Source organism: Balaenoptera acutorostrata, chromosome 2, assembly GCF_949987535.1.
Source record: "Balaenoptera acutorostrata chromosome 2, mBalAcu1.1, whole genome shotgun sequence".
In the NCBI taxonomy this organism is placed as follows: Eukaryota; Metazoa; Chordata; class Mammalia; order Artiodactyla; family Balaenopteridae; genus Balaenoptera; species Balaenoptera acutorostrata.
In genome coordinates this window covers 96,566,956-96,584,498 of record NC_080065.1, presented here as the reverse complement: position 1 = coordinate 96,584,498, position 17,543 = coordinate 96,566,956, and the positions used below count along the sequence as shown (strand labels likewise).

General features: G+C 38.7%; 1 long non-coding RNA gene across 2 annotated transcripts in view; it reads right to left on the bottom strand.

Annotated features, from left to right (window-relative positions):
- Nucleotides 1-2,436: 2,436 nt before the first annotated feature.
- The window catches only part of LOC130707244 (uncharacterized), a 259,676-nt gene continuing 244,569 nt past the window's right edge, over nt 2,437-17,543 (bottom strand). For both annotated transcript variants that reach the window (XR_009007144.1, XR_009007143.1), the window contains exon 4: nt 2,437-2,495. This is a non-coding gene — a long non-coding RNA (uncharacterized LOC130707244). The remainder of the gene's footprint in view (nt 2,496-17,543) is intronic.

Genomic DNA, 17,543 nt, shown 5'->3' with positions numbered 1-17,543 from the left:
CAACCGATCGCTATATAACTTTGTTTTATGTATATATCTGCTTGTAGACACCTTATTTAATATATAAGAAGATGATGTCTGAGAACAAGAAAAGTCTAAATCTGTAACAGCATCTTAGAAACAGAGGTGGGGGTACTTCCCTGGTGGCACAGTGGTTGAGAATCTGCCTGCCAATGCAGGGGACACAGGATCGAGTCCTAGTCTGAGAAGATCCCACATACCGCAGAACAACTAAGCCCATGTGCCACAACTACTCAGCCCGTGAGCCACAACTACTGAGCCCACATACCACAATTACTGAAGCTCACGCGCCTAGAGCCCGCACACTGCAACAATGAGTAGCCCCCGCTCGCCACAACTAGAGAAAGCCCGCATGCAGCAAAAAAGACCCAGCACAGCCAAAAATAAATAAATTTTAAATAATTAATTAATTAATTAATTTTAAAGAAAAGAAAAGAAAGAAAGAAACAGAGGTGGGAATGAATTTGACCCGGAAGTTTCCAAACTTGGCTGTGCTGCAAAAACAGCTGGATTACTTTCAAAAACACAGACAGATCTTTGGGTGCCAACCTTTCAGATTCTAATTCAGTAGGTCTGGAGTCAAATTTTTGCAAAGCTCACTAGATAATTCAGACACATAATTAGGACTGAGAATCAACAGACTGGATGTTGGCCTTAGACACAGGGCTTCTGCCCTGCAAGGACTTCAGAAGTCATTATGCACACAGCCCATGATCAGTACCTCCTGGGGTTGTGCAAAGAGGCATTCCTATTAGACTCATGTGCTTTCTCTGTTATATTATTTTTATATTCCTGATTGGAATTCTGAGGAATTATGAGATCTAATGACTCATTCAAGAGTGTGAAATATGAAACAGAGCTCCTGATACATACATTTTTAGTTCCATTTTGTCATGCCCCTTCTCTAAAAAAAAAAAAAAAAATCAACTCCTTTCTTTAGTGTTAAATGAGTTGCTTAAGTCATGTATGTGTATATAAAAAAACGTGCAAATGTGGTCTAAAATAGATTTAATATAACCTTAGTTAAAGTTATCAATGTAATCATATTTAGGGACACATTTATACTTATAAATCTGAATACAAATATGTGAAACAAATCAAAGTACAAGTATTTAGGAACAAAAAACATCAAAGAAATTTCTTGAGAAAACCACATACCAACAGTTACTCTATTAAAATGTCTGCTACTGGTATTTCTTAGCTGAGCCTGGTTGTTTTGTGTGTGTGTGTGTGTGTGTGTCTGTGTGTTTTTAACATATTGAAACAGGAAGCAAGTAGGGCAAAAGATGTTAACTAGTTTTGTGTCCCTTTTTCTTCCTTTCTCTCCTCATCTAATTTGTTCAGCATCATAGTCCCAACTCTGGTACTGGAAGGTCCTTCTTCAACCCCCTCTTGCCTTTGCTGTTTGCCTGGCTATGGCTTTGGACTCAGAAAAGGCTGTTTACAGAAGAAAAAAATGTTTATATTGGGGTTTTTTTTGAGGGTGCAGAATGATCCCATGTTGCTGTAATATTATGTAGGTTGTGTTGCTTTCTAAATAGCACCAACAAACTCTTCTACTATGAAAACACTTGAAATATTTTCTGTATATATATTTTTAATGCACTTTTTGTTATTTTTAAACCACAATTAATTTGCAAATTGGTTGATCAAATTCTGTATTAGCAAGAGTTGCCTGTATATCAATGTATACCTATGGAAGCATAGGCAAATTCCAGTTAGGGTAGACTAGCTTGTTTCAGACCAATTCTCCCAAAGTAAACAATCAGAAAATCTGGAAAAAAAATGGTAATTAGCTCTTTGAAGGCATCAGAGAGCTATCAAAGCAGTGAAGATTAGGAATCCAAGACCCTGGAGAGAGAGGGGAAGTATGGAATAATGAGCCTGACATTTGGTGTTACTTTTCCCTGAAGGTATTTGTAAATTTACAGTAGATCTGAGAGACTGGGAAGCTAGAGACAAGTGGCAGAGACGAAGAGAAGACTTGAGACTGAGAAGCTCAGTAGAGCTTTGGGGAGACAAAAACTAGAGGTTAGGGCCTGCAAAAGAGGAAACACCTTGGTAAACACCCCCAGACTATCAGTTGGGACCCCTGAAAGGCTACATGCTACAAGTAAGGCTGAAAGGAAACAGACCAGTCCTTACAAAGACCAAAACTCAGCTCCATATCTGTTTCCTATCAGACTGGATGAAGGTGACCTGCCTTTACTCTGCCTGCCTGTCAAAATATAAACACTGTTGGTGGGAACATAAAATCATTCATAGCCTGAAATTTACTCTACAAAGACACTGTCCGCCATGAAATAATAATGATAATTTAAAAACATGCCAAGCATACCAGGCAACAAGATCAAACAGTCAAAATCAACAGAAAAAAAAACACATATTGTAGTTATGAGGATTTTAAGATACTTGCCATTAGTGTGCACAAAACATAGATGACAAGATGAAGAACATCAACAGAGAACGGAAATCTGCAAAAAAAGAATGAAGTAAAAATTATAAAACTGAAAACCATATATACCTGTCTTTCTGCCTACTACCCAATCCAGCTCTGTTCCCTGATCATTGTAATTAACCTAAATTCTGACTTCAGTTAAAACCCTCATATATACTTATCTTTTGTTTTTCTTTAATATACTTTTTTCCCTAAGGAAAGAGAATGTCTAATTGCTAAAACAGAAAGCTACAAATAGTTCAGTAAAAGCATTACATATACCATATACTTCCAAATGTGTTACATTATTTGATTCATAATCAGATATAGAGTTATTCATTAACTAGGACTGTTTATAATTCCATTATTAATGAAAAATATATATTTATTTGAGCTGAGCTTTCTTTATAAGATTATAGTCTAATCTGTCAGTCACAGATAAAGTTTTCAGGTTTCAAAAAATCACTTAATTCTTATCGTTTTACATTTCCTAGGAGGAGTCTGGAGTAATTCAATATGTTCTCTGAGTAAAAAATCTCAGGTTCTTACTTAATCTAATAAAATCATTATTTTATGAAGTCAGATGACAAATGAGAGCCTAATCAATTAGTTTTTTAATAGATGTTTCCTAGTTACAAATGCATTTTTAAATATTTTATGAGTTTATTTTTAGGGTGGCATATATCTATAAATATAAATAAACACATGCATATAAACAATTGCCTTTAAAATTAATTAACAGATTAATGAAATGAACACTTATTTTCCCGAAATTCTGAGAAGCCAGAGGTGGGAGTGGCAATTAGGAAAAAAGGGAAAGGAAATAATATTTTAAGATCTAAGCCTTGTAAAGTAGGTATTACTCCTTCCATTATACAATGATGTTCAGAGAAATTAAGTAATATGATCATGGCCACAGACCTAGTAAATGGCAGCACTGGAATGCAAACACAGTTCTATTTAATTTTTAAGCTTATATTCTTTCAAGTACACTGTGCTTTCTATCTTTAGAAATAGATAGATGAGTGGGCAGATTTATGTTAAAACAGGTGAGGATATAATCCTGTTAGGAGTTTAACAGGATTTTTATGTGAAGTCTATTGCATTCCAAATTTGAGTGTGGCCAGGAAGTTCATCAAAGTTGGATCTCATATTTCAAAAGTGTATAGAATTCCATATAAAATTTTTGTATCTACTATTGATAATCATCTCCAGGTAAGTTTTAGCACACAATGTTCAGTTATATAGCCTTGAGGATGTAGGTGCATAGGGTATACATTAGTTAAAATAAATTAATTCCATGAAGTAGAAAGGGATTAAGATATAGATCTCTATATAAAGCATTATGAACAGTTCAATAAATGCATTACATTTATTTATTTTTACATCTATGTTGTACTTGAGCTAATTCATAACCAGAGAAGGAATATAAGTTTCTTCATTAACTGTTTCCTATCTAGTCAGAGTTGAGGGCAATGATGTTGTATCAGAGTTAAGAGATATGTATATTAGATAGTTACCATGCAGACTCTCATTTCCCTTTGCATTAAACTGCTTTAATATCCTGTTATGATACATACTTATGAATAGCAATGTTAGATCATTTGACATTTAATGGAAAAAAAAAAAAGCCCACAGGTTCTCTATATTTTCAGAAGAGACCCAGCTAGCAATGCTCATACTGAAGCAAGATGCTCGTTTGTTTCTTCCTCTAGTCCTTAGTTGCAAGTGGATTGATGGGTATTTGGGCTGGGAGATTAGAGCAGGGCTACAGCTGCAAACTTCAACCCCAATATTTTCCATATCTCCCTATGCTTTTTCCAAAACAGGAAAATCCTAACAGGATTATATCCTCACCAGTTTTAACTCCTCAATTGCAGTTACATGTTTTTCATTCTGTTTATGTTTAATATCTATCTCCCCTTCTAGAATGTACCAAAGCACAGAGAATATGTGATTAGTACACTAAAGATAAGCAGAATTCTTGGTTACAAACAACAGAGGCCACTCTAGTTTGTTGAAACAGAAGGGATTTTTGGTAGCTTACAAATCTCCAGGAGGTCTAGAGAACCAGACTTGGATACTACCTAGCCAGGTACAATGAAGGCAGGAAAAATGTCTAATTCATACCATAGACACTTATAATAAACCACTGCGGCTGCAGCCCAAAATTTAGCACTGAGCACGCTAAAATATGAACACCACAACTTCTACCAGAGCTATTCCAAAAGAACCAGCTTCCAGCTCCACTGTGCATGTCAGAAGATCTATTCTCTCTCTAAGACCACAGCCTTGAGTTTCTCATTTTAGTATTCAAGTCTCCTTCAGGACCATCTGACTGGTGGCACCTAGGTCACAGGTCTGCAGTCTAATTGCAAGGGGGTATGCAAGTATGATTTTTTCCTTTTCAGCCTCTTTAGTGGAAGAAGACAAGTTGGAAGAAGGTTGAAATGGGAAGTGAATGACTTCATGTACAAAATCTGTTACAACACTCAATTAGTATCTGTTAGATTTCCTTCTTTGTAACCAGGATTTATTTTCTTATTTGAAGATGTATTCTTGTGGACCAGAGTAAAAGTAGAAAATGAATATTTTCTTGAAAGGCAATTCTAATTGCTTATTAGTAGCAGGCTTTCCCATGTCCAGTGGGAAAATGTTGTGATTGATTGGTGATGTCCTTCTCACATACTGAAGGACCATTATTGCTCTAAATATATAACTTTTTCCTAGTGGAAAAATGGGCACTATTGCACAATATTTATCAATGTAGGGGATGTACACTTTTGGTTTGCTTCCTATATATAGTTGTAGTTTAGTGTCAGGGAACCTTGAAGATCAATGTGTTACATCAGAAGGATTGTTAAGGGAGGCTGAACTTTTTCTTAATTTCCCTTCAACAATATTTAGCATGAAGACAAGGGTCACTGTCAGAATCAAAGAACTTTTTTCACAAAATGGCCACCTAATGCCTAAGATACTGAGAAACTAGTTTATTCCTCCAGAGTAACAAGATCTTCCATTTACTGTGCTTTTCCAGAAAATGGTCGAGTCAAATGTTCTTCAGGATGAATAAATGCCGTGCATCCTCTGGAGATTCAATACACTACAAAGTGCACAAGAAGTATGTTTTCCAAATGTTCCTTCAGACAACCTTTCAAATAACTGCTTCCATAAATATCTTTTGTATTTATGGATAATTTGACACAAAATCTCTATTTCTTTTGGATATTTGTCTTTTAGGCAAGGGATGAAGAGGAAGGTTGTGTGGAGGGTCGGAGGTACTGCCTTTGGGACCAAGTAAGAGCATCACAGAAAAAATCTATTTAGTATGTGTATAACCTGTGTCGCTTTAAAAAAAAACCATACACAAACATTCATTCTCTAAAACAATGTTCACCTGCTGTCCCTTGGATGAGTTTAGCTTAATTTCACATTTAATAACCTTAAAGATTAGAGTGCTTAATTACAGCAGTTACTGCTGATTGCTTTGGAAATGAAAAAGGGATATCTAATATAAAGGCATTAATATTATACTTGATGGATTATTTATAATAATCCAGACTCTTGGGTCCTCACCTGATTTTTTAACATGATAAAATGAGACACTTCTTGAGCAATCTTCAAGGAAATAATTTCGTACATCATAAAGATATAAATGTATTCCACAAATATTGAATAAATGTTTACTATATGCCAAGGACTATAGTAGGTAGTGGGGCTACCACAATCAATAAGACAAGTTCACTCAAAAAGGTCACAGTCTGATGGCAACACAGACATAACCACTGCACTAACATGGCATCATAATCGATGTACATATGATACCTTGGGAGCATAGCCTGCCATTTAGAGGGGGAGACTGAGCTGAATCTAGTAGTTTTCCAGTCAGAGAAAGGCAAGGTCATTCCAGGCAAGACAATTAAGGCAAACTGGCATGAAAGAGCACAGTGTATTTGGGGGAGAACATATAATTCTATGTGGCTAGAACATTGGGTACATGTTAGGGAGACTCAAGAGATGAGGTTGCAAAGCAGACTGTCAAGCTTGTGTAGGGATGATACATGACCTACAAAAGAGTTTAGACTTTATTATTTTGCAGTGGGAGCCCAAAGAAGGGTTTTCAAGCAGTGAACTAACATAATAAGATTTGGGCTTCATAAATGGAACTCTGGCAGCCACATGGAAGAGGTATTGGCAGGGGAAGAGTCTGGAGTCAGGGAAACTAGCTAAGACTTTATTTCACAACACCAGTGAGAGATGATTATCTTGAACCTGTTCCTCCAAGATAGCTTGACACCCACTGGCCCATAAAGACAATGTTGCTGATACTTCTGGCTTCTTCCCAATCTGTACCCAAATATATCAAGTTCCCATTGGGTTTTCAACCTTTGATTCCAGATTCTGCCCCTTTATATCCACTCTTTCTCTTGTAAGCTCAGTCCCCCACTAAATTTCTTACCTAACAATGGATGAGCTCAGAAAGCAAATACCTAGTAAATACCTGGTATCTGACCCTGTGAGTCCAGACCTTATCTGAACTCACTCCTGTGCTGAGGGCTAGCACCCCATTCATCCTGCTATTCCTCTGTGTTAGAGGACAGAGGATCTGGACTTTGAATAGCTACTGAATTTGCCCAACCCATTCCTGGTCCTTTAAACTCAGCTACCTCACCCACAAACTATGCCATAGACAAACTCCTGGGGGAAACTACAGATGAGTTATTGACTACGATATGACTGCTTACTGCTCTGTATTGGGTTTACAATGCTGATGAAGGTGATTCACTAGAGGATGAGAAACTTACCCAAAGTAATCTAGTTAAGTGTTATGATCAGCCCTGCCTCCCTGGAAAATTCCCCTAGATCACATGTTAAAACCAGGTGAAAATTTCAGAGATGTTATTTTGACAAAGGATCAGGAAATGCCCCAGATTAAAGAGGATTCCTTTAAAAAAAGAAAAAAAGTGACAAAGAATCAAGCCCAATCAGGCAAAGGGTGCAAATCTCACAGCCTAAGCTTGAAAGCAGTGTGACTGCCACTGCTGAGTCAGAAGGTACCCCAAACTGAAATGATGGTATCAGCCATGAGGATCTCATCTTTTGACATAGAGGATTAGGTGAGCCCAAAATATTGGAAGTTCATTTGATTGAATCATGATCCACCACCACAACACTCTAACCAGAAAGTGAATGCAAAGATGTGTTTACTGGCACAGAGCCATTTTCTCCCTCCATGCCCCTTGATGCCTCCCTTCTCTCCAGGCTAAATGACTTTAAAAGAAAGTGTGATTAGGGGTGTGGCCAAGGTCTTCTGGTCTCCAATGGCTAGATACACCTATAAGAGTAAGTTGGGGAATTTCAGGGAGAAAAAAGACTCAAATTTTTATGACTGTTGTATACAGGTGCCCAATTCACCATCCTACTACTTCCATGAGGAGTGGGGACCTCAGAATTCTACTAATAAGTACTGGCAGGGCCTGCAGCGGGACAGGGAAGCTAATGTGACTTTATGGGTGGGGCCCTTTGGGCCAATTCAATGTACTGTTGTTGCTGCTTCTACAACTGACACTATTAAAAGAACTAATGTTATATGCTTGTACTTTCTTGTTCCGTAAGTGCCAGAAGGAATTCTGATTAGGAAAAGCTGCACGTAGAGAAGTGTTAGTGAAACATATAAATTGCTTTCCAACCATTTCTCTAGCCCATCCCAAGTAGGGCTCAGCAACCTTAATGGCCCCTTTGAGCTACAAGTTTCTATGACTGATGATTTTGCCCATTGAAGCCTCTGGCGAAAGATGCCTTCATCTGGAAGCCTCTACCAGGGGCACTCCTATGGTTCTGGACTCATCACTTCCCTGACAAGGCTACTGGGTACATCTCTTTTGAAAAGCATCTATTAGTTTGCTACTGGGCTCTTGTTGACACTGAACACCCGACCCATGAAAAACTTGTAACTCTTTAGACTGAAAATTCCATTTTGGGGTGGATCAACTCAGACTCCACAACTAACAAGATGTGAAGGGCACATCAAGCCTCACTTGTCAAATGAAAATGGAATGTTCAAGAACACAGCTAGCCTAGCACAAGCAGAATCTTGGCTTGACATGAAGAAATGGCAGTTATCCTCCTGGGGGAAACTTTATTCCCCACCACACTGCCTAAAGCAAAGCCACTAGCTCAATGAGATCATCAACGCACAGAAGTTCCCCTAAATGACTGGTTCACCCATGGCTCAGCTCAGCTAAAACCAAATGGCATCCAAGTGCTGCTGTGGTACTTCCATCTCAATGCCATCAATGCAGAACCAAAAGTGGACGTGATGGTTGCTACTCTCAATGGGCAGGACTCAGGGCTGTTCTTTGTCCAATACTCACTTTGATGAACCTTGTTTCAGTTTTGTTGACTCTTGGGTTATTACCAACGGCCTAGCAATTTGGTCAGCCCCTCTTTGGGGCCGTGAACAGTAAAAATAAATTACAGCTGCTGATTCAACCATCTGGGTCACTCCTGTAGAAACCCACAGTAAGGGCTTGTTCTCCTATGAGATCAACTATAATCAAGCTGCTGATGAGCCTGCACCACCCACATTGCTACTATTCCTGTCTAGATCCATGTTCTACCAGATATGGAAACATAGCCACCAACGTGGAATGGGCAAAAAGCAAAGAACACTTTTTCTAACGCCAAGGTTACTGCTGCATGCCAGATTTGTGACTCCTGCCAAAGGCTGACCTGTCTGTCTCAAGGTGAAGGAGAGAGACCACATTGTATGCACGTGGATTCCGTCTGCTCCTGTAAGACTGACTAAATTGGATTTTTTATTCCTACTTGGGGCTATTGGTGGTTCCTTCCTCTACTGAAACTTTCACAGAATCCTGTGTTATTGTTCCAGTCCCATCAGTAAACTATGGTCACACCATTGCGCCCTTGAAACTAACTTGTGCCATGTTTTCTGTTTTTTAGAGTTTGAAAATGCGTGACTTTTATTGCAAAAACCACTCAATAGTGGGCTGGTTGTCAAGGTATTCACTGGACTTTTCACTCTCTTTACCATCCATAGACACTCTGCATTGTGGAGTGTGGACCTTCTCAAAAACAACCCCCAGAGATTTCTGACTCTACCTGTCTCACCTCCTGGTCTACAATATTTTAGCAAGGGGGTTTGTTCACTAAATGTGGCTGTCCCCAGAAAGGAATCATCTTCTCTCAGACACTTCCTGGGTAATAATCAGGAATTACGTACATCTGTTTTGAAAACTTGAGGTTCCATCCTGACCTTTCCTGGACAAGATACTTCTTTCTTTCCCCTAATGGCAACCTCAGACCAACCTGGTTGGTACAACTTCCTGGTGGCAGCCAGATTAATGGGAACCTAGAGGATCCAAACTTAATTCTGGTGCTACCATCTGGTTCTCTTGTGGGTTTGACATGGTGCTAGGATGGCCTAAGGATAATGGCTACTTGGTTGGGTACACTGCTTGCCAAGTGACCCATAGAGGTCAAAGTGGTGGACATAAACAGTCTCTGTAAGTCTTACAACTCTTTATCCTCTCGCACTGAAACCTTCTAGGTGAAAGGTCTAAGGGTAAGGAGGAGATGATTTTAAACAAAGTAAAGCTACAGATGGGACTGGAATGGGACTTGCCAATTTTACGGCAGTAGAACTCTGGCCCCAGAGGAAGGAACACATTAGACCTCGATAGGTACACGAGAAGGAGGGATAATAATTACCTTTGTCTTTCAGAACCACCCCGGAGCCTTCCTCAGGAAGGAAAATGCCCTAGTGCAGTTTTCCCTGATTGTTGCAAGTACTTTAAATTTACCTGACTGCTGGCTCTGCCATTCCCCACCGACGGTTCTGGACTTGACTTAGTTACCATTTCCTTTAACCTTACTGAGCAATCTCAGAAATAGCGGGAAAAGGCCCCAGCTTCTGCACTTTCCATGCAAAATACCTGCCAGCACCACTGGATCTCTTTGTTCCTATTCCTATAGCTAATACTCAGTCATTCAGTGGGTTGGATGAATGCCACCAAGATGGCGCCAAGGACAAATAGGTCAAGTTGCCCTCAGGCAGTTCCTCCAAAAGCAAGGAATACATTACTGTAAGTAAACTTGGAACCTGGGCTGGCCCTGAGGACACACTGGCTATGAAGAACTGTCAGCTTGTGCCCCTGACTGAAGTTGGCCCAACTTGGTGGGCCCCAAGGACTGTAAACAACAGCTACCTCCCCAGGACTGTATTTCTTTGTGGAAGCCAGGAACTAACTTGCCTCCCTCCTTAAAACACAGTGCTTTGCACCTTAGAGATGGTCATACGAGACCTGAAAGTGTTTAAAGAAACACCTCTAGATCATGTAGCCCTCAGACAATTGCAATGATCTCTCCAAAATAAGGCTACATTTAGTTCCTCAGGGAAAATTCTCAGAGGGAGAACTGACTTGTTATCTATGGGCACCCTCAAGAAAGTTTTCCCTACAATAGGAATCCTTCAATTACAAAAGACAATACACATTTTTCCCCTGACTTTAGTTGAACTGACTGATGACTCACTTTGGCACTGGAAGGCATTTAAGTCAGTCTCAGTCCACAGGCCAGAGTTAGTCTGGATGACAGAATCATCCTAGACTTCTTTCCTCCTTGCAGGCCAAGACGGAATCTGTCCAGTCACTAATACATCTTGCTGCACCTGGATTAATGCCTCAGGCCAAGCAATTTAAGGAGAAACCACCTGACTTTCTATAGTAGACACTGATCGCTTATGGGATTTGTTTAGCTAGGTGGGACCCTGGGTGCACAATTAAAGTAAGCACTGCAGATGGCCTCATCCTGTTGCTTGAAGTTTTGATAAGAGTACCCTTAATTAAATGCTGTGTAAAACTACTTCACAGATTCAGTGCCAGCCTCTCTCAGTCAGATTAAGCAGAGTGGCTGATGGAGTGGCATACTCATGGGAAAATTCACCAGAAGCCAAGGCAGTATAGAAATGAGTAGGTAGGTATTAGTGGGAGACAATATTCTGTGGGTCCATTTTGTTTACACATGTTTTGTGAGCAGAGGTACTGACAAATCTCTCTTTCAGATTATCTTTTCAAGGATATTTTTCTGTTTGTACAGCAGACAGCCTTGGGAGATAGAGATGGTGTCTCCCTCTAAAGTAAAAGGCAGTCAGCCTTACTGCCTATTATAGAAGATTCAAATTCCCTAGCCTCCAGGTTCTTCTCCTATCACACCAACCCACTGTGAGTGCCAATGTCACCCGGCCTTCTTTGTGTTGTCCCGCGGGAATTGGGGTTTAGGAAACCAGCGCAAATGCTGATACTCTGGCTACTGCTATTGCCAGGAGTGATAAAGTCCTTTGATTCTAACCCAGGAGATTTGTGTCTTCCATCAGCATCCATGAAGCTGACTTGAAAGAGTACAAGTATGGTAAAACTTCAGACCCTTCCAACCTCTTAACAGCTATCCAATGGCAATTTGGCAGTTTCATTATCAAATACTGTGGCTCCTATTAATCCTGTCATTGACTTCATGATCTTTCCAAAAGTAGAACCATGCATTTTGTAGTTGAAGAACCAAAATGTGAAACAGTTATTTTCAAACTAAAATATTTTAAGTATCAGGAAAAATCAATACCAGGTCATAGATCAATGTAAGGAAATGACAAATGCAATACTGTTTGGAATCATATGTAAGTTGTTAAACTATCTTATTGTACCATAATACATTCCAGCTGCTTGGTCATCCCTTTTTCTCTTCATGTACTTTTTCTATTTATGCACTTAATTAGCGTAATGAAGTTGAAAAAGTGTTGGGTGGAATATCAGGAAACCTGAGATCAAATACCAGTTTTGCCAATTACTGGCTGTGAGACCCTAGACAGGTCTCCTCCCATTACTCTGGACCTTAGACTATTCATCTTTAAAATGTGAATTAGGGTAAGCAAAATGAATGGGTTTTGTTGGATGATTTTTGAGCGTTTTTTTTTTTCTAGTTCTTATTTGCAATGAATGGTAGAAAAGAACTTTTAGCCAAGATGGGTAATTATGAGGTTATTTTTTTTTCTTTTTCCTATTTGCTTTAGTGGGAAGTTCAGACACTGGAATAAAGATTTCCACAACCAACTACTTGTCCTAGCTCTTGTGAGCAAGATTTGTTGTAACCCTCCTTGAATTAGGGTTTACATTTCAAGGAGGCACCTCCTGTGAAATGTAATGTAGGAGAGGAACGTTCCTTGCACAGAAGGTCTTTTCATTTGCTGCCCTCACCCCACACAACCATCTTTCCTTTGGCCAGCATATTACACAAACAAGGAATTTAGTTGATTTCCTATTCAATACATGACACAACCTTGCCAAGGTCAGGGTGCCCTTGCCAGAGCTGGTACAGGAGGAACACACATTGGCTTAAACTATCATGGGATTTTTCCTGAGCACAGTGCAGCAGCTATAGGCAATGAGATGGTCAGTCTCATTGGTTTATTCATTAGTCGGTATATCAATTATAGCCTTTAGGACCTACTACAGCCAGCCACTGGGAATACACATGTTATTAATAAGACCGTGTAACTGCCCACAAGGATCCCACAATCACTTTGGGGAGGCAGATCAATCAACAGATAATTATAACACATCTGAAATTGGTGAAATTATAGAAGGGAGCAATGACCAGCTCTTCTCTGAGAGTTGTAGAGGACTCCTCAGAGGAGAGAATGCTTGAGTGAGACTTGGAGGCAAAGGATGAGGCAAAGAATGAGAGGATATTCAAGCAAAAGAGCATGTGAAAAGCAAAAAAGACAGGTGAACGAAGATAGAGGGTCAGATATTTCAGTATGGCTGGAACATAGCTTTAGGGTTGCAAGTAACAGGAGACGAAGATAGAGAGGCAGGTAAGAACATTTGGGGGCAAGAGAGGAAGAGGGTTTTAAAGGATTTGAAACACTTGAGCCTGTTTATATGCTGACTAGAAGGAACCAATAGAAAGGGTAAAGATAGAGAAAGGGAGATCACTGCTGAATCAAGATGCCAGGGAAATTAGAAGATGGTTTCTAGACAGGTGATGAGCAGAAAGGCTAGTCTGAGATTGAAAATGGATCTCTTCTTCCTCTTAAAAAGACAAAGAGGAAATAGATGCAGACAAAAGTAAGTTTGAAAGAGAAGTGTGGAAAGCTAAGAATTTAGGCACCTTGGCCCTAGGAGCTAGAGAAAAGATAAGGTTCCTGCAGTCCGGGTGGTCAGCAATTCTCATGCTTATTCATTCAGCCATTCCTGCCTTCCTTCCTTCAGAAATATTTGCTGACTACAGAAATACAATGGTGTACTAGACACTGATTCTCCTTCCAAAGAATCTACAATCTAGTTCAGATTTAAAAAGCACAAACCTTAGCAGGAAGAAACTTCTTAGTATATGTTTATAGAATGAATAATGAATAAAATAATAAGTCCGACAAGAAAGGCAGAAATGAAGTATAATTAGCATAGAAGGAGAAAGGACTATTTTTTAGGTTTGTGTGGGCCCTGAAGAATGGGTGGATCTGAATATACAGAGACTGGGAGGGGGTGGGAAAGGTCAATCTATGCAAAAAGAACACGTGAGCAAAATTCTGGAGGTGAAAAATGGTAGGCGCTAAGGCAGGGAATAGCAAATCTCGCCTAAGTGATGTGCAGCAAAATAAAATTGGAAACACAATAACACTAGTCTTTCTTTTGGCCCTCTACACCAAAATTAGTGAATATTTATTGCCTTGGGTAGGACACAAAACACTTCAAGAGAAGCCAGCATTAAAGTAGAAATATGTGGTGAGGAATAGAAAGACAGTCCCTTGAACCTTTCAGAGCCCCAGAGGAGGGAAAGAGAGCATCCTAAATTTTCTTCCATCCCAGATGCAGGTGGCAGTGGTTGTGAATGGATGGCTAGACCTAGAAATTCCTAGCAGCTGGGACAAGGAACACAGAGAGTGGTCTGCAAAGACCTGGTGACCAAGGAGCAGAGAGAGCATGTACATTTTAGTCGTGGATACTGATGAAAAAGGGCATCCTGTGTTTTTATTTGCACAATCTGGCATCCTACACATGAATAAGACACCTCCTTTTAGGTGCTAGGACAACATAAAACACTCTTACGCCCCTAGACCCCAAGTCTATACCAACTTTGCGGAAAAGGGAAGGATTGCGAAGAAGGAGAGAGATCTAAATTTGATTGAATTTTGATTCAACGAAGCCTGGGGAAAATCCAGAAGGGACTAAATTTATTTGGACTGGAAAGATTTAGTTTACTGACATCAGTGGAAATTGAGTTTGCTTATAGGGAAATAAAAGTCCACTTTTTTTACCCTTAAGTTTATGACTGTAAAATTCAGATATTATTACAAGTAAATAAAGAAAAGTTATGACTCTAAGCACAAGATTGCAGTTTCTAAACACACTTTCTTAAACAAGGCTTTTCATAGAAATGACTGATTCAAGACCTGAGCAGGAAGGCACAGAGTGAGTCTGGGATATAATATTGCTTTCCCAGAAAGCAAGAAAGCTTTCCAGGATTGATGAGGTTGTGTCAAAGGGCACTGGAACCATACTGAAGGCCCTCCCATAGTTTAAATGTAAAGATTCAAGCAACAAAGAAAATAATGATTGAAGTTGATTGAAAGATATTCTGTATATGAAGAAAATCCACAAGTTTATAATATTCAAAAAAGAGAAACCAAGGAAAAAGTAATTTATGATCATTTATGGCATCCATTAAATCAATTCCTTACTTTGAAAACTGGCAATTAAAGGTAAGAGATAAGAATTTATCCCATCTTTCCAATAAGTATTCATAGCAACCAAATGGTCTCAGTTAAACAGGAAACCGCTACTTTACAGATTAATGATAACTAATTATGTGTAAGGAGTGACAAAATTGGACATTAGCTATTTTGAAATCTCTGATAAAATTATTGATTTAAGCAAGAATTATCAATGGCTATTGAAATCATTGGTGAATTCGTGATTAGAAACGGAATGTTCTCATGGCAGCAAACTAACACCGTGAGGATTACTTTCTGGTGACAAGGAGAAAACCATTAATTTTACCATGGAAGAGTCAAAGGGTCATCCCCTTAATCCTGTGGCCAAACTCTAAATCACTAATAGTATACAAGATAATACTTTCTACTCCTATAGTACCATGTACCATGGTACCATGACAATGTACCATGACAATGTAATCTTACTGGGAAAGTTTAAGTTTAATCTAATCAAATCTTTAGAGTCTAATTTCTAGGTTACCGAAAATATAGGAGGCTAAAGCGGCACTACCCCACAAAAATAAAATGTTGCCATATATATAATTTAAAATTTTCTAGTAACCCACTTTAAAAAGTAAAATGAAACGATAAAATTAATTGTAGTAGTTAATACATTTTTTAACCCAGCGTACCTAAAATACTATCGTTTCATGTAAACAATAATAAAAAATAATTAATGATAATCTGCAATAATAAAAAATTATTAATGAGATTATTTATACTCTTTTTATTTGTATTATGTCTTCTAAATTTGGTGTGGACTGTACACTACAGAACATCTCAGTTCAAACTAACTACATTTCAAGTGCTCAGAAACTGGTGGCTGCCATACAGGACACCGCAGGGCTGGAAGAATAAGCTAAACAACACTGTGACATTTAGTTCTATGTGCCAACTTGGCTAGGCTACAGTACCTAGTTTTCAACCAAACGCTAATCTAGGTGTCATTGTGGATGTATTTTATAGATGTGGTTAACATCTACTATCACATCACTTTAAGGAAAAGAGATTATCCTTGGGGTAATGTGGGTGGGCCTCATTTAATCAGCAGAAAGGCCATAAAAGCAAAACTGAGGTTTCCTTGAGGGAGAAGCTCCTGACTGAGAGCATCTAGCCTGCCAGCCTGCCTTTCACATTTCAGACTTGCCAGCTCCCACAATCCCATAAACCAATCCCTTGGTTTTCATATACATATATGTATGTTTCATATATGTATGTATGGTTTTCACATATATATACACACACATACATATGATATCTATATATAATCTGTGTTTATATATTATAAATGAGCTCTAAAGGATATGCTAGAGACAATTAGAAATTTTTGAACATGGACTTCTTGAATAATTAAGGAGCTATTGTCAGTTTTGATAGGTGGGAAAATGTAAATTTGTCAATGGAGGAAAACATCAATATTTTTTAGAGATGCTGTTTGAAGTATTAAGGGATGAGATATCATGATGATGATGGATTATACTCTATTGACTAAGTCTACATGAAGTCATAACCTTTAGTGAAATGAAGGCAATAAATCCAGCCATCATCCCCATGGACATAAACCACGTTATCTCTAGCATAACGAATAATAGTTAACAAAGTTTTAGCCTAATATTTAACAGCTTTACTGCATGATAAATTGGTCTTAAAAAATTAAATGAGAGGGAATCTAAGGCTGTGATGCAGTTAGCTCTCACTAGCTGAAAGACCAGAAGGCATTCTACTTCCAGAGCATGAAGGGCAATGACCAGAGTCATAGGAAGTGATGTAGATGATTCAAAATGTGAGTTTTTCCCCACTTGGCCCATGTCTCCACATGACACCCAAGGACACTATACCTCAGAATAATGACTTTTTCAAATAAGCTATAAAACCAATATTTTGGCTCTCCATGTTGTTTTCTTAAGAGTACAGATGTCCTGGCCAAGTTACAGTATGTTCTCACCAAAATTCTCCCATACAACTAAAATGACAAGATATTTTTCCTTCCTTCCTGCCATTAAATTGTAATGAAGTGCTGATGGTCTTGTTGTTATGGTTACCATTATTGCTATGGTGATAGCCTATACATTCCAAAAGAAGAAAAACCACACCAGCCCAGTGTATAACATTATTTTATAAAGGTCCTCTGTCAGAAGTAGAAGGTAAATGTATTTTTCAACATAAAATCTAAATAAATACTGTGTAACTACCATGTACTTAGCTCAGTGTGGGATAGAATAATATTTTCCTATTTGTGTGTACAATAAACTACTTAATAGCTTGCATGGCATTCTGCAAAGCTCTTTCACATATGTC